The sequence below is a fragment of the Hydractinia symbiolongicarpus genome, chromosome 9, assembly GCF_029227915.1.
Source record: "Hydractinia symbiolongicarpus strain clone_291-10 chromosome 9, HSymV2.1, whole genome shotgun sequence".
Taxonomy (NCBI): domain Eukaryota; kingdom Metazoa; phylum Cnidaria; class Hydrozoa; order Anthoathecata; family Hydractiniidae; genus Hydractinia; species Hydractinia symbiolongicarpus.
Window position 1 is genome coordinate 16628536 of NC_079883.1, and position 17534 is coordinate 16646069.

Genomic DNA, 17534 nt, shown 5'->3' on the forward strand with positions numbered 1-17534 from the left:
CCGTCAACTACGTGTACAGGCGTCTAAAGGCTGTATTATGGCATTTTGCAGCCTAATAAAGGTCGTACACGCAAATCGCGTTGTTCCACGTGCCTGCACTAGTTACGATCGGACTAATCCCTCCACTCTTAATGGACTACGACGTCCAAAGTTGTTTTCCATTGCGCCATGACTTTATAACACCGTCAACTACAGGTACAGGCCTGTAAAGGCTGTAACATGGCCTCTTGCAGCCTAATAAAGGTCGTACACATAAATCGCGTTGTTCCACGTGCCTGGGCGAGTTACGATCAATCTAATCCCTCCACTCTCATTAGACTATGACGTCCCAAGTGGTTTTTCATTGCGCCATGGCGTTATAACACCGTCAACCACGGGTACAGGCCTCAAAAGTCTGTAATATGGCCTCTTGCAGCCTAATAAAGGCCTTACACGTATATCACGTGGTCGTACGTGCCTGCGCAAGTTACCATTGGTCTAATCCTTCTACTCTCAATGGACTAGGACGTCCCAAGTTGTTTTCCATTGCGTCACGGCTTTATAACACCGTCAACTACGTGCACAGGCCTTTAAAGGCTGTAATATGGTCATTTGCAGCCTAACAAAGGCCTTTCACGTATATCACGTGGTTGCACGTGCCTGCGCAAGTTACGAGCGGACTAATCCCTCCAATGTCATTGGACTATGACGTCCCAAGTGGTTTTCCATTGCGCCATGGCGTTATAACACCGTCAACTACGCGTACAGGCCTCAAAAGACTGTAATATGGCCTCTTGCAGCATAATAAAGGCCTTTCACGTATATCACGTGCTTGCACGTGCCTGCGCAGGTTACCGTTGGTCTAATTTTTCCACTCTTAATGGACTACGACGTCCCAAGTGGTTTTCCATTGCGCCATGGCGTTATAACACCGTCAACTACGGGTGCAGGCCTCCAAAGGCTGTAATATGGCCTCTTGCAGCATAAGAAAGGCCTTACACGTATATCATGTGTTTCCACGTGCCTATGCAGGTTACCATTGGTCTAATTATTCCACTCTCAATGGACTACGACGTCCCAAATTGTTTTCCATTGCGCCATGACTTTATAACACCGTCAACTACGTGTACAGGCGTCTAAAGGCTGTACTATGGCATTTTGCAGCCTAATAAAGGTCGTACACACAAATCGCGTTGTTCAACGTGCCTGCACTAGTTACGATCGGACTAATCCCTCCACTCTCAATGGACTACGACATTCAAAGTTGTTTTCCATTGCGCCATGACTTTATAACACCGTCAACTAAAGGCTGTAACATGGCCTCTTGCAGCCTAATAAAGGTCGTACACATAAATCGCGTTGTTCCACGTGCCTGGGCGAGTTACGATCAATCTAATCCCTCCACTCTCATTAGACTATGACGTCCCAAGTGGTTTTTCATTGCGCCATTGCGTTATAACACCGTCAACTACAGATACAGGCCTCAAAAGGCTGTAATATGGCCTCTTGCAGCCTAATAAAGGCCTTACACGTATATCACGTGGTCGTACGTGCCTGCGCAAGTTACCATTGGTCTAATCCTTCTACTCTCAATAGACTAGGACGTCCCAAGTTGTTTTCCATTGCGTCACAGCTTTATAACACCGTCAACTACGTGCACAGGCCTTTAAAGGCTGTAATATGGTCATTTGCAGCCTAACAAAGGCCTTTCACGTATATCACGTGGTTGCACGTGCCTGCGCAAGTTACGAGCGGACTAATCCCTCCAATGTCATTGGACTATGACGTCCCAAGTGGTTTTCCATTGCGCCATGGCGTTATAACACCGTCAACTACGCGTACAGGCCTCAAATGGCTGTAATATGGCCTCTTGCAGCCTAATAAAGGCCTTTCACGTATATCACGTGCTTGCACGTGCCTGCGCAGGTTACCGTTGGTCTAATTATTCCACTCTCAATGGACTACGACGTCCCAAGTTGTTTTCCATTGCGCCATGACTTTATAACACCGTCAACTACGTGTACAGGCGTCTAAAGGCTGTATTATGGCATTTTGCAGCCTAATAAAGGTCGTACACGCAAATCGCGTTGTTCCACGTGCCTGCACTAGTTACGATCGGACTAATCCCTCCACTCTTAATGGACTACGACGTCCAAAGTTGTTTTCCATTGCGCCATGACTTTATAACACCGTCAACTACAGGTACAGGCCTGTAAAGGCTGTAACATGGCCTCTTGCAGCCTAATAAAGGTCGTACACATAAATCGCGTTGTTCCACGTGCCTGGGCGAGTTACAATCAATCTAATCCCTCCACTCTCATTAGACTATGACGTCCCAAGTGGTTTTTTATTGCGCCATGGCGTTATAACACCGTCAACCACGGGTACAGGCCTCAAAAGTCTGTAATATGGCCTCTTGCAGCCTAATAAAGGCCTTACACGTATATCACGTGGTCGTACGTGCCTGCGCAAGTTACCATTGGTCTAATCCTTCTACTCTCAATGGACTAGGACGTCCCAAGTTGTTTTCCATTGCGTCACGGCTTTATAACACCGTCAACTACGTGCACAGGCCTTTAAAGGCTGTAATATGGTCATTTGCAGCCTAACAAAGGCCTTTCACGTATATCACGTGGTTGCACGTGCCTGCGCAAGTTACGAGCGGACTAATCCCTCCAATGTCATTGGACTATGACGTCCCAAGTGGTTTTCCATTGCGCCATGACTTTATAACACCGTCAACTACAGGTACAGGCCTGTAAAGGCTGTAACATGGCCTCTTGCAGCCTAATAAAGGCCTTTCACGTAAATCACGTGCTTGCACGTGCCTGCGCAGGTTACCGTTGATCTAATTATTCCACTCTCAATGGACTACGACGTCCCAAGTTGTTTTCCATTGCGCCATGACTTTATAACACCGTCAACTACGTGTACAGGCGTGTAAAGGCTATACTATGGCATTTGGCAGCCTAATAAAGGTCGTACACACAAATCGCGTTGTTCCAGGTGCCTGCACTAGTTACGATCGGACTAATCCCTCCACTTTTAATGGACTACGACGTCCAAAGTTGTTTTCCATTGCGCCATGACTTTATAACACCGTGAACTACAGGTACAGGCCTGTTAAGGCTGTAACATGGCCTCTTGCAGCCTAAAAAAGGTCGTACACATAAATCGCGTTGTTCCACGTGCCTGGGCGAGTTACGATCAATCTAATCCCTCCACTCTCATTAGACTATGACGTCCCAGGTGGTTTTCCATTGCGCCATGACTTTATAACACCGTCAACTACAGGTACAGGCCTGTAAAGGCTGTAACATGGCCTCTTGCAGCCTAATAAAGGCCTTACACGTACATCACGTGGTCGTACGTGCCTGCGCAAGTTACCATTGGTCTTATCCTTCTACTCTCAATGGACTAGGACGTCCCAAGTGGTTTTTCATTAAACCATGGCGTTATAACACCGTCACCTACGGGTGCAGGCCTCCAAAGGCTGTAATATGGCCTCTTGCAGCCTAATAAAGGCCTTACACGCATATCACGTGGTCGTACGTGCCTGCGCAAGTTACCATTGGTCTAATCCTTCTACTCTCAATGGACTAGGACGTCCCAAGTTGTTTTCCATTGCGTCACGGCTTTATAACACCGTCAACTACGTGCACAGGCCTTTAAAGGCTGTAATATGGTCATTTGCAGCCAAACAAAGGCCTTTCACGTATATCACGTGGTTGCACGTGCCTGCGCAAGTTACCATTGGTCTAATCCTTCCACTCTCAATTGACTAGGACGTCCCAAGTTGCTTTCCATTGCGTCACAGCTTTATAACACCGTCAACTACGTGCACAGGCTTCAAAAGGCTGTAATATGGCCTCTTGCAGCCTAATAAAGGCCTTACACGTATATCACGTGGTCGTACGTGCCTGCGCAAGTTACCATTGGTCTAATCCTTCTACTCTCAATGGACTAGGACGTCCCAAGTGGTTTTTCATTAAACCATGGCGTTATAACACCGTCACCTACGGGTACAGGCCTCAAAAGGCTGTAATATGGTCATTTGCAGCCAAACAAAGGCCTTTCACGTATATCACGTGGTTGCACGTGCCTGCGCAAGTTACCATTGGTCTAATCCTTCAACTCTCAATTGACTAGGACGTCCCAAGTTGCTTTCCATTGCGTCACAGCTTTATAACACCGTCAACTACGTGCACAGGCTTCAAAAGGCTGTAATATGGCCTCTTGCAGCCTAATAAAGGCCTTACACGTATATCACGTGGTCGTACGTGCCTGCGCAAGTTACCATTGGTCTAATCCTTCTACTCTCAATGGACTAGGACGTCCCAAGTTGTTTTCCATTGCGTCACGGCTTTATAACACCGTCAACTACGTGCACAGGCCTTTAAAGGCTGTAATATGGTCATTTGCAGCCTAACAAAGGCCTTTCACGTATATCACGTGGTTGCACGTGCCTGCGCAAGTTACGAGCGGACTAATCCCTCCAATGTCATTGGACTATGACGTCCCAAGCGGTTTTCCATTGCGCCATGACTTTATAACACCGTCAACTACAGGTACAGGCCTGTAAAGGCTGTAACATGGCCTCTTGCAGCCTAATCAAGGTCGTACACATAAATCGCGTTGTTCCACGTGCCTGGGCGAGTTACGATCAATCTAATCCCTCCACTCTCATTAGACTATGACGTCCCAAGTGGTTTTTCCATTGCGCCATGGCGTTATAACACCGTCAACTACGGGTGGGAGACCTCAAAAGGCTGTAATATGGCTTCTTGCAGCCTAACAAAGGCCTTTCACGTATATCACGTTGTTGCACGTGCCTGCGCAAGTTACGAGCGGACTAATCCCTCCAATGTCATTGGACTATGACGTCCCAAGTGGTTTTCCATTGCGCCATGGCGTTATAACACCGTCAACTACGCGTACAGGCCTCAAAAGGCTGTAATATGGCCTCTTGCAGCCTAATAAAGGCCTTACACGTACATCACGTGGTCGTACGTGCCTGCGCAAGTTACCATTGGTCTAATCCTTCTACTCTCAATGGACTAGGACGTCCCAAGTGGTTTTTCATTAAACCATGGCGTTATAACACCGTCACCTACGGGTGCAGGCCTCCAAAAGCTGTAATATGGCCTCTTGCAGCCTAATAAAGGCCTTACACGCATATCACGTGGTCGTACGTGCCTGCGCAAGTTACCATTGGTCTAATCCTTCTACTCTCAATGGACTAGGACGTCCCAAGTTGTTTTCCATTGCGTCACGGCTTTATAACACCGTCAACTACGTGTACAGGCGTGTAAAGGCTGTACTATGGCATTTTGCAGCCTAATAAAGGTCGTACACACAAATCGCGTTGTTCCACGTGCCTGCACTAGTTACGATCGGACTAATCCCTCCACTTTTAATGGACTACGACGTCCAAAGTTGTTTTCCATTGCGTCACGGCTTTATAACACCGTCAACTACGTGCACAGGCCTTTAAAGGCTGTAATATGGTCATTTGCAGCCAAACAAAGGCCTTTCACGTATATCACGTGGTTGCACGTGCCTGCGCAAGTTACCATTGGTCTAATCCTTCCACTCTCAATTGACTAGGACGTCCCAAGTTGCTTTCCATTGCGTCACAGCTTTATAACACCGTCAACTACGTGCACAGGCTTCAAAAGGCTGTAATATGGCCTCTTGCAGCCTAATAAAGGCCTTACACGTATATCACGTGGTCGTACGTGCCTGCGCAAGTTACCATTGGTCTAATCCTTCTACTCTCAATGGACTAGGACGTCCCAAGTGGTTTTTCATTAAACCATGGCGTTATAACACCGTCACCTACGGGTACAGGCCTCAAAAGGCTGTAATATGGTCATTTGCAGCCAAACAAAGGCCTTTCACGTATATCACGTGGTTGCACGTGCCTGCGCAAGTTACCATTGGTCTAATCCTTCAACTCTCAATTGACTAGGACGTCCCAAGGTGCTTTCCATTGCGTCACAGCTTTATAACACCGTCAACTACGTGCACAGGCTTCAAAAGGCTGTAATATGGCCTCTTGCAGCCTATTAAAGGCCTTACACGTATATCACGTGGTCGTACGTGCCTGCGCAAGTTACCATTGGTCTAATCCTTCTACTCTCAATGGACTAGGACGTCCCAAGTTGTTTTCCATTGCGTCACGGCTTTATAACACCGTCAACTACGTGCACAGGCCTTTAAAGGCTGTAATATGGTCATTTGCAGCCTAACAAAGGCCTTTCACGTATATCACGTGGTTGCACGTGCCTGCGCAAGTTACGAGCGGACTAATCCCTCCAATCTCATTGGACTATGACGTCCCAAGCGGTTTTCCATTGCGCCATGACTTTATAACACCGTCAACTACAGGTACAGGCCTGTAAAGGCTGTAACATGGCCTCTTGCAGCCTAATCAAGGTCGTACACATAAATCGCGTTGTTCCACGTGCCTGGGCGAGTTACGATCAATCTAATCCCTCCACTCTCATTAGATTATGACGTCCCAAGTGGTTTTTCCATTGCGCCATGGCGTTATAACACCGTCAACTGCGGGTACAGGCCTCAAAAGGCTGTAATATGGCCTCTTGCAGCCTAACAAAGGCCTTTCACGTATATCACGTTGTTGCACGTGCCTGCGCAAGTTACGAGCGGACTAATCCCTCCAATGTCATTGGACTATGACGTCCCAAGTGGTTTTCCATTGCGCCATGGCGTTATAACACCGTCAACTACGCGTACAGGCCTCAAAAGGCTGTAATATGGCCTCTTGCAGCCTAATAAAGGCCTTACACGTACATCACGTGGTCGTACGTGCCTGCGCAAGTTACCATTGGTCTAATCCTTCTACTCTCAATGGACTAGGACGTCCCAAGTGGTTTTTCAATAAACCATGGCGTTATAACACCGTCACCTACGGGTGCAGGCCTCCAAAGGCTGTAATATGGCCTCTTGCAGCCTAATAAAGGCCTTACACGCATATCACGTGGTCGTACGTGCCTGCGCAAGTTATCACTGGTCTAATCCTTCTACTCTCAATGGACTAGGACGTCCCAAGTTGTTTTCCATTGCGTCACGGCTTTATAACACCGTCAACTACGTGCACAGGCCTTTAAAGGCTGTAATATGGTCATTTGCAGCCAAACAAAGGCCTTTCACGTATATCACGTGGTTGCACGTGCCTGCGCAAGTTACCATTGGTCTAATCCTTCCACTCTCAATTGACTAGGACGTCCCAAGTTGCTTTCCATTGCGTCACAGCTTTATAACACTGTCAACTACGTGCACAGGCTTCAAAAGGCTGTAATATGGCCTCTTGCAGCCTAATAAAGGCCTTACACGTATATCACGTGGTCGTACGTGCCTGCGCAAGTTACCATTGGTCTAATCCTTCTACTCTCAATGGACTAGGACGTCCCAAGTTGTTTTCCATTGCGTCACGGCTTTATAACACCGTCAACTACGTGCACAGGCCTTTAAAGGCTGTGATATGGTCATTTGCAGCCTAACAAAGGCCTTTCACGTATATCACGTGGTTGCACGTGCCTGCGCAAGTTACGAGCGGACTAATCCCTCCAATGTCATTGGACTATGACGTCCCAAGTGGTTTTCCATTGCGGCATGACTTTATAACACCGTCAACTACAGGTACAGGCCTGTAAAGGCTGTAACATGGCCTCTTGCAGCCTAATCAAGGTCGTACACATAAATCGCGTTGTTCCACGTGCCTGGGCGAGTTACGATCAATCTAATCCCTCCACTCTCATTAGACTATGACGTCCCAAGTGGTTTTTCCATTGCGCCATGGCGTTATAACATCGTCAACTACGGGTACAGGCCTCAAAAGGCTGTAATATGGCCTCACACGTATATCACGTAGTCGTACGTGCCTGCGCAAGTTACCAATGGTCTAATCCTTCTACTCTCAATAGACTAGGACGTCCCAAGTGGTTTTCCATTGCGCCATGACTTTATAACACCGTCAACTACAGGTACAGGCCTGTAAAGGCTGTAACATGGCCTCTTGCAGCCTAATAAAGGCCTTACACGTACATCACGTGGTCGTACGTGCCTGCGCAAGTTACCATTGGTCTAATCCTTCTACTCTCAATGGACTAGGACGTCCCAAGTGGTTTTTCATTAAACCATGGCGTTATAACACCGTCACCTACGGGTGCAGGCCTCCAAAGGCTGTAATATGGCCTCTTGCAGCCTAATAAAGGCCTTACACGCATATCACGTGGTCGTACGTGCCTGCGCAAGTTACCATTGGTCTAATCCTTCTACTCTCAATGGACTAGGACGTCCCAAGTTGTTTTCCATTGCGTCACGGCTTTATAACACCGTCAACTACGTGCACAGGCCTTTAAAGGCTGTAATATGGTCATTTGCAGCCAAACAAAGGCCTTTCACGTATATAACGTGGTTGCACGTGCCTGCGCAAGTTACCATTGGTCTAATCCTTCCACTCTCAATTGACTAGGACGTCCCAAGTTGCTTTCCATTGCGTCACAGCTTTATAACACCGTCAACTACGTGCACAGGCCTTTAAAGGCTGTAATATGACCTTTTGCGGCCTAATAAAGGTGGTACACACAAATCGCGTTGTTCCACGTGCCTGGGCGAGTTACGATCGGTCTAATCCTTCCACTCTCATTGGACTATGACGTCCCAAGTGGTTTTCCATTAAACCATGGCGTTATAACACCGTCACCTACGGGTGCAGGCCTCCAAAGGCTGTAATATGGCCTCTTGCAGCATAATAAAGGCCTTACACGTATATCACGTGGCGCACGTGCCTGCGCAAGTTACCATTGGTCTAATCCTTCCACTCTCAATTGACTAGGACGTCCCAAGTTGCTTTCCATCGCGTCACAGCTTTATAACACCGTCAACTACGTGTACAGGCCTTTAAAGGCTGTAATATGGCCTTTTGCGGCCTAATAAAGGTCGTACACACAAATCGCGTTGTTCCACGTGCCTGCACAGGTTACCATTGGTCTAATCCTTCCACTCTCAATGGACTACGACGTCCCAAGTTGTTTTCCATTGCGCCAAGACTTTATAACACCGTGAACTATGGGTACAGGCCTTTAAAGGCTGTAACATGGCCTCTTGTAGCCTAATAAAGGCCTTCCACGTATATCACGTGGTTCGACGTGCCTACGCAGGTTACCATGGGTCTAATTATTCCACTCTCAATGGACTACAACGTCCCAAGTCGTTTTTCATTGCGCCATGACTATATAACAACGTCAACTTCGTGAGCGGCCTTCTAATGGCGTAATCTGACCTTCTCCAGCCTAATAAGGGCCCACACGTAAATCGCGTTATTCCACGTGCCTACGCAGCTTCACATCGGTCTAATCCTTCCACTTTTAATGGACTACGACGTCCCAAGTCGTTTTCCATAGTGCCATGGCGTTATAACACCGTCAATTACGTGTACAGGCTTCTAAAGGATGTAATATGGCCTCTTGCAGCCTAATAAAGGCCTTACACGTATATCACGTGGCGCACGTGCCTGCGCAAGTTACCATTGGTCTAATCCTTCCACTCTCATTGGACTATGACGTCCCAAGTGGTTTTCCATTAAACCATGGCGTTATAACACCGTCACCTACGGGTGCAGGCCTCCAAAGGCTGTAATATGGCCTCTTGCAGCCTAATAAAGGCTTTACACGTATATCACGTGGCGCACGTGCCTGCGCAAGTTACCATTGGTATAATCCTTCCACTCTCAATTGACTAGGACGTCCCAAGTTGCTTTCCATTGCGTCACAGCTTTATAACACCGTCAACTACGTGTACAGGCCTTTAAAGGCTGTAATATGGCCTTTTGCGGCCTAATAAAGGTCGTACACACAAATCGCGTTGTTCCACGTGCCTGCACAGGTTACCAATGGTCTAATCCTTCCACTCTCAATGGACTACGACGTCCCAAGTTGTTTTCCATTGCGCCAAGACTTTATAACACCGTGAACTATGGGTACAGGCCTTTAAAGGCTGTAACATGGCCTCTTGTAGCCTAATAAAGGCCTTCCACGTATATCACGTGGTTCGACGTGCCTACGCAGGTTACCATGGGTCTAATTATTCCACTCTCAATGGACTACAACGTCCCAAGTCGTTTTTCATTGCGCCATGACTATATAACAACGTCAACTTCGTGAACGCCCTTCTAATGGCGTAATCTGACCTTCTTCAGCCTAATAAGGGCCCACACGTAAATCGCGTTATTCCACGTGCCTACGCAGCTTCACATCGGTCTAATCCTTCCACTTTTAATGGACTACGACGTCCCAAGTCGTTTTCCATAGTGCCATGGCGTTATAACACCGTCAATTACGTGTACAGGCCTCTAAAGGATGTAATATGGCCTCTTGCAGCCTAATAAAGGCCTTACACGTATATCACGTGGTCGCATCGCCTGCGCTAGTTACCATTGGTCTAATCCTTCCACTCTCAATGGACTAGGACGTCCCAAGTTGCTTTCCATTGCGTCACAGCTTTATAACACCGTCAACTACGTGCACAGGCCTTTAAAGGCTGTAATATGGCCTTTTGCGGCCTAATAAAGGTCGTGCACACAAATCGCGTTGTTCCACGTGCCTGCGCGAGTTGCGATCGGTCTAATCCCTCCACTCTCATTGGTCTATGACGTCCCAAGTGGTTTTTCCATAGCGCCATGGCGTTATAACACCGTCAACTACGCGTGCAGGCCTCCAAAGGCTGTAATATGTCCTCTTGCAGCATAATAAAGGCCTTACACGTATATCATGTGGCTCCACGTGCCTACGCAGGTTACCATTGGTATAATTATTCCACTCAAAATGGACTACGACGTCCCAAGTTGTTTTCCATTGCACCATGACTTTATAACACCGTCAACTACGCGCACAGGCCTTTAAAGGCTGTAATATGGCCTCTTGCAGCCTAATAAAGGCCTTACACGTATATCATGTGGTTCCACGTGCCTGCACTAGTTACGATCGGACTAATCCCTCCACTCTCAATGGACTACGACAAGTGGTTTTTCATTGCGCCATGGCGTTATAACACCGTCAACTACGGGTACAGGCCCTAAAAGGCTGTAATATGGCATCTTGCAGCCTAATAAAGGCCTTACACGTATATCACGTGGTCGTACGTGCCTGCGCAAGTTACCATTGGTCTAATCCTTCTACTCTCAATGGACTAGGACGTCCCAAGTTGTTTTCCATTGCGTCACGGCTTTATAACACCGTCAACTACGTGCACAGGCCTTTAAAGGCTGTAATATGGTCATTTGCAGCCAAACAAAGGCCTTTCACGTATATCACGTGGTTGCACGTGCCTGCGCAAGTTACGAGCGGACTAATCCCTCCAATGTCATTGGACTATGACGTCCCAAGTGGTTTTCCATTGCGCCATGGCGTTATAACACCGTCAACTACGCGTACAGTCTTTAAAAAGCTGTAATATGGCCTCTTGCAGCATAATAAAGGCCTTTCACGTATATCACATGGTTGCACGTGCCTGCGCAGATTACCGCTGGTCTAATTACTCCACTCTCAATGGACTACGACGTCCCATGTTGTTTTCCATTGCGCCATGACTTTATAACACCGTCAACTACGCGTACAGGCCTCTAAAAGGCTGTACTATGGCATTTTGCAGCTTAATAAAGGTCGTACACACAAATCGCGTTGTTCCACGTGCCTGGGCGAGTTACGATCGGTCTAATCCTTCCACTCTCATTGGACTATGACGTCCCAAGTGGTTTTCCATTGCGCCATGGCGTTATAACACCGTCACCTACGGGTGCAGGCCTTCAAAGGCTGTAATATGGCCTCTTGCAGCCTAATAAAGGCCTTACACGTATATCACGTGGCGCACGTGCCTGCGCAAGTTACCATTGGTCTAATCCTTCCACTCTCAATTGACTAGGACGTCCCAAGTTGCTTTCCATTGCGTCACAGCTTTATAACACCGTCAACTACGTGCACAGGCCTTTAAAGGCTGTAATATGACCTTTTGCGGCCTAATAAAGGTGGTACACACAAATCGCGTTGTTCCACGTGCCTGGGCGAGTTACGATCGGTCTTATCCTTCCACTCTCATTGGACTATGACGTCCCAAGTGGTTTTCCATTAAACCATGGCGTTATAACACCGTCACCTACGGGTGCAGGCCTCCAAAGGCTGTAATATGGCCTCTTGCAGCCTAATAAAGGCCTTACACGTATATCACGTGGCGCACGTGCCTGCGCAAGTTACCATTGGTCTAATCCTTCCACTCTCAATTGACTAGGACGTCCCAAGTCGCTTTCCATTGCGTCACAGCTTTATAACACCGTCAACTACGTGTACAGGCCTTTAAAGGCTGTAATATGGCCTTTTGCGGCCTAATAAAGGTCGTAGACACAAATCGCATTGTTCCACGTGCCTACAAAGGTTACCATTGGTCTAATTATTCCACTCTCAATGGATTACGACGTCCCAAGTTGTTTTCCATTGCGCTATAACCTTATAACACCGTCAACTACGTGTACAGGCCTCTAAAGGCTGTACTATGGCATTTTGCAGCCTAATAATGGTCGTACACACAAATCGCGTTGTTCCACGTGCCTGCACAGGTTACCATTGGTCTAATCCTTCCACTCTCAATGGACTACGACGTCCCAAGTTGTTTTCCATTGCGCCAAGACTTTATAACACCGTGAACTATGGGTACAGGCCTTTAAAGGCTGTAATATGGCCTCTTGCAGCATAATAAAGGCCTTACACACAAATCGCGTTGTTCTACATGCCTGGGCGAGTTACGATCGGTCTAATCCCTCCACTCTCATTAGACTATGACGTCCCAAGTGGTTTTCCATTAAACCATGGCGTTATAACACCGTCACCTACGGGTGCAGGCCTCCAAAGGCTGTAATATGGCCTCTTGCAGCCTAATAAAGGCTTTACACGTATATCACGTGGCGCACGTGCCTGCGCAAGTTACCATTGGTATAATCCTTCCACTCTCAATTGACTAGGACGTCCCAAGTTGCTTTCCATTGCGTCACAGCTTTATAACACCGTCAACTACGTGTACAGGCCTTTAAAGGCTGTAATATGGCCTTTTGCGGCCTAATAAAGGTCGTACACACAAATCGCGTTGTTCCACGTGCCTGCACAGGTTACCAATGGTCTAATCCTTCCACTCTCAATGGACTACGACGTCCCAAGTTGTTTTCCATTGCGCCAAGACTTTATAACACCGTGAACTATGGGTACAGGCCTTTAAAGGCTGTAACATGGCCTCTTGTAGCCTAATAAAGGCCTTCCACGTATATCACGTGGTTCGACGTGCCTACGCAGGTTACCATGGGTCTAATTATTCCACTCTCAATGGACTACAACGTCCCAAGTCGTTTTTCATTGCGCCATGACTATATAACAACGTCAACTTCGTGAACGCCCTTCTAATGGCGTAATCTGACCTTCTTCAGCCTAATAAGGGCCCACACGTAAATCGCGTTATTCCACGTGCCTACGCAGCTTCACATCGGTCTAATCCTTCCACTTTTAATGGACTACGACGTCCCAAGTCGTTTTCCATAGTGCCATGGCGTTATAACACCGTCAATTACGTGTACAGGCCTCTAAAGGATGTAATATGGCCTCTTGCAGCCTAATAAAGGCCTTACACGTATATCACGTGGTCGCATCGCCTGCGCTAGTTACCATTGGTCTAATCCTTCCACTCTCAATGGACTAGGACGTCCCAAGTTGCTTTCCATTGCGTCACAGCTTTATAACACCGTCAACTACGTGCACAGGCCTTTAAAGGCTGTAATATGGCCTTTTGCGGCCTAATAAAGGTCGTGCACACAAATCGCGTTGTTCCACGTGCCTGCGCGAGTTGCGATCGGTCTAATCCCTCCACTCTCATTGGTCTATGACGTCCCAAGTGGTTTTTCCATAGCGCCATGGCGTTATAACACCGTCAACTACGCGTGCAGGCCTCCAAAGGCTGTAATATGTCCTCTTGCAGCATAATAAAGGCCTTACACGTATATCATGTGGCTCCACGTGCCTACGCAGGTTACCATTGGTATAATTATTCCACTCAAAATGGACTACGACGTCCCAAGTTGTTTTCCATTGCACCATGACTTTATAACACCGTCAACTACGCGCACAGGCCTTTAAAGGCTGTAATATGGCCTCTTGCAGCCTAATAAAGGCCTTACACGTATATCATGTGGTTCCACGTGCCTGCACTAGTTACGATCGGACTAATCCCTCCACTCTCAATGGACTACGACGTCCAAAGTTGTTTTTCATTGCGCCATGACTTTTTAACACCGTCAACTACAGGTACAGGCCCGTAAAGGCTGTAACATGGCCTCTTGCAGCCTAATAAAGGTCGTACACATAAATCGCGTTGTTCCACGTGCCTGGGCGAGTTACGATCAATCTAATCCCTCCACTCTCATTAGACTATGTATGACGTCCCAAGTGGTTTTTCATTGCGCCATGGCGTTATAACACCGTCAACTACGGGTACAGGCCCTAAAAGGCTGTAATATGGCATCTTGCAGCCTAATAAAGGCCTTACACGTATATCACGTGGTCGTACGTGCCTGCGCAAGTTACCATTGGTCTAATCCTTCTACTCTCAATGGACTAGGACGTCCCAAGTTGTTTTCCATTGCGTCACGGCTTTATAACACCGTCAACTACGTGCACAGGCCTTTAAAGGCTGTAATATGGTCATTTGCAGCCAAACAAAGGCCTTTCACGTATATCACGTGGTTGCACGTGCCTGCGCAAGTTACGAGCGGACTAATCCCTCCAATGTCATTGGACTATGACGTCCCAAGTGGTTTTCCATTGCGCCATGGCGTTATAACACCGTCAACTACGCGTACAGTCTTTAAAAAGCTGTAATATGGCCTCTTGCAGCATAATAAAGGCCTTTCACGTATATCACATGGTTGCACGTGCCTGCGCAGATTACCGCTGGTCTAATTACTCCACTCTCAATGGACTACGACGTCCCATGTTGTTTTCCATTGCGCCATGACTTTATAACACCGTCAACTACGCGTACAGGCCTCTAAAAGGCTGTACTATGGCATTTTGCAGCTTAATAAAGGTCGTACACACAAATCGCGTTGTTCCACGTGCCTGGGCGAGTTACGATCGGTCTAATCCTTCCACTCTCATTGGACTATGACGTCCCAAGTGGTTTTCCATTGCGCCATGGCGTTATAACACCGTCACCTACGGGTGCAGGCCTTCAAAGGCTGTAATATGGCCTCTTGCAGCCTAATAAAGGCCTTACACGTATATCACGTGGCGCACGTGCCTGCGCAAGTTACCATTGGTCTAATCCTTCCACTCTCAATTGACTAGGACGTCCCAAGTTGCTTTCCATTGCGTCACAGCTTTATAACACCGTCAACTACGTGCACAGGCCTTTAAAGGCTGTAATATGACCTTTTGCGGCCTAATAAAGGTGGTACACACAAATCGCGTTGTTCCACGTGCCTGGGCGAGTTACGATCGGTCTTATCCTTCCACTCTCATTGGACTATGACGTCCCAAGTGGTTTTCCATTAAACCATGGCGTTATAACACCGTCACCTACGGGTGCAGGCCTCCAAAGGCTGTAATATGGCCTCTTGCAGCCTAATAAAGGCCTTACACGTATATCACGTGGCGCACGTGCCTGCGCAAGTTACCATTGGTCTAATCCTTCCACTCTCAATTGACTAGGACGTCCCAAGTCGCTTTCCATTGCGTCACAGCTTTATAACACCGTCAACTACGTGTACAGGCCTTTAAAGGCTGTAATATGGCCTTTTGCGGCCTAATAAAGGTCGTAGACACAAATCGCGTTGTTCCACGTGCCTACAAAGGTTACCATTGGTCTAATTATTCCACTCTCAATGGATTACGACGTCCCAAGTTGTTTTCCATTGCGCTATAACCTTATAACACCGTCAACTACGTGTACAGGCCTCTAAAGGCTGTACTATGGCATTTTGCAGCCTAATAATGGTCGTACACACAAATCGCGTTGTTCCACGTGCCTGCACAGGTTACCATTGGTCTAATCCTTCCACTCTCAATGGACTACGACGTCCCAAGTTGTTTTCCATTGCGCCAAGACTTTATAACACCGTGAACTATGGGTACAGGCCTTTAAAGGCTGTAATATGGCCTCTTGCAGCATAATAAAGGCCTTACACACAAATCGCGTTGTTCTACATGCCTGGGCGAGTTACGATCGGTCTAATCCCTCCACTCTCATTAGACTATGACGTCCCAAGTGGTTTTTCATTGCGCCATGGCGTTATAACACCGTCAACTACGGGTACAGGCCTCAAAAGGCTGTAATATGGCCTCTTGCAGCATAATAAAGGCCTTACGCGTATATCACGAGGTCGTACGCGCCTGCGCAAGTTACCATTGGTCTAATCCTTCTACTCTCAATGGACTAGGACGTCCCAAGTTGTTTTCCATTGCGTCACGGCTTTATAACACCGTCAACTACGTGCACAGGCCTTTAAAGGCTGTAATATGGTCATTTGCAGCCTAACAAAGGCCTTTCACGTATATCACGTGGTTGCACGTGCCTGCGCAAGTTACGAGCGGACTAATCCCTCCATTGTCATTGGACTATGACGTCCCAAGTGGTTTTCCATTGCGCCATGGCGTTATAACACCGTCAACTACGCGTACAGGCCTCAAAAGGCTGTACTATGGCATTTTGCAGCTTATTAAAGGTCGTGCACACAAATCGCGGTGTTCCACGTGCCTGGGGGAGTTACGATCAATCTAATCCCTCCACTCTCATTGGACTATGACGTCCCAAGTGGTTTTTCATTGCGCCTTGGCGTTATAACACCGTCAACTACGTGTACAGGCGTCTAAAGGCTGTACTATGGCATTTTGCAGCCTAATAAAGGCCTTACACGTATATCATGTGGTTCCACGTGCCTGCACTAGTTACGATCGGACTAATCCCTCCACTCTCAATGGACTACGACGTCCAAAGTTGTTTTCCATTGCGCCATGACTTTTTAACACCGTCAACTACAGGTACAGGCCCGTAAAGGCTGTAACATGGCCTCTTGCAGCCTAATAAAGGTCGTACACATAAATCGCGTTGTTCCACGTGCCTGGGCGAGTTACGATCAATCTAATCCCTCCACTCTCATTAGACTATGTATGACGTCCCAAGTGGTTTTCCATTGCACCATGGCGTTATAACACCGTCAACTACGCGTACAGGCCTCAAAAGGCTGTAATATGGCCTCTTGCAGCCTAATAAAGGCCTTACATGTATATCACGTGGCGCACGTGCCTGCGCAAGTTACCATTGGTCTAATCCTTCCACTCTCAATTGACTAGGACGTCCCAAGTTGCTTTCCATCGCGTCACAGCTTTATAACACCGTCAACTACGTGTACAGGCCTTTAAAGGCTGTAATATGGCCTTTTGCGGCCTAATAAAGGTCGTACACACAAATCGCGTTGTTCCACGTGCCTACAAAGGTTA

At 47.5% G+C, this 17534-nt stretch overlaps 2 long non-coding RNA genes across 2 annotated transcripts; both read right to left on the reverse strand.

The window, feature by feature from the left end:
* Positions 1-11448: 11448 nt before the first annotated feature.
* LOC130656658 (uncharacterized) lies at positions 11449-12314 on the reverse strand. The gene is made up of 2 exons (XR_008984974.1): positions 12157-12314; positions 11449-11793 (listed from the first exon to the last, which is right to left on the reverse strand). It is a non-coding gene; the product is annotated as an uncharacterized LOC130656658 (long non-coding RNA).
* A 2592-nt stretch (positions 12315-14906) lies between these two features.
* Positions 14907-16229, reverse strand: LOC130656183 (uncharacterized). Its single transcript, XR_008984868.1, has 2 exons — positions 15615-16229; positions 14907-15251 (listed from the first exon to the last, which is right to left on the reverse strand). It is a non-coding gene; the product is annotated as an uncharacterized LOC130656183 (long non-coding RNA).
* Positions 16230-17534: the final 1305 nt, after the last annotated feature.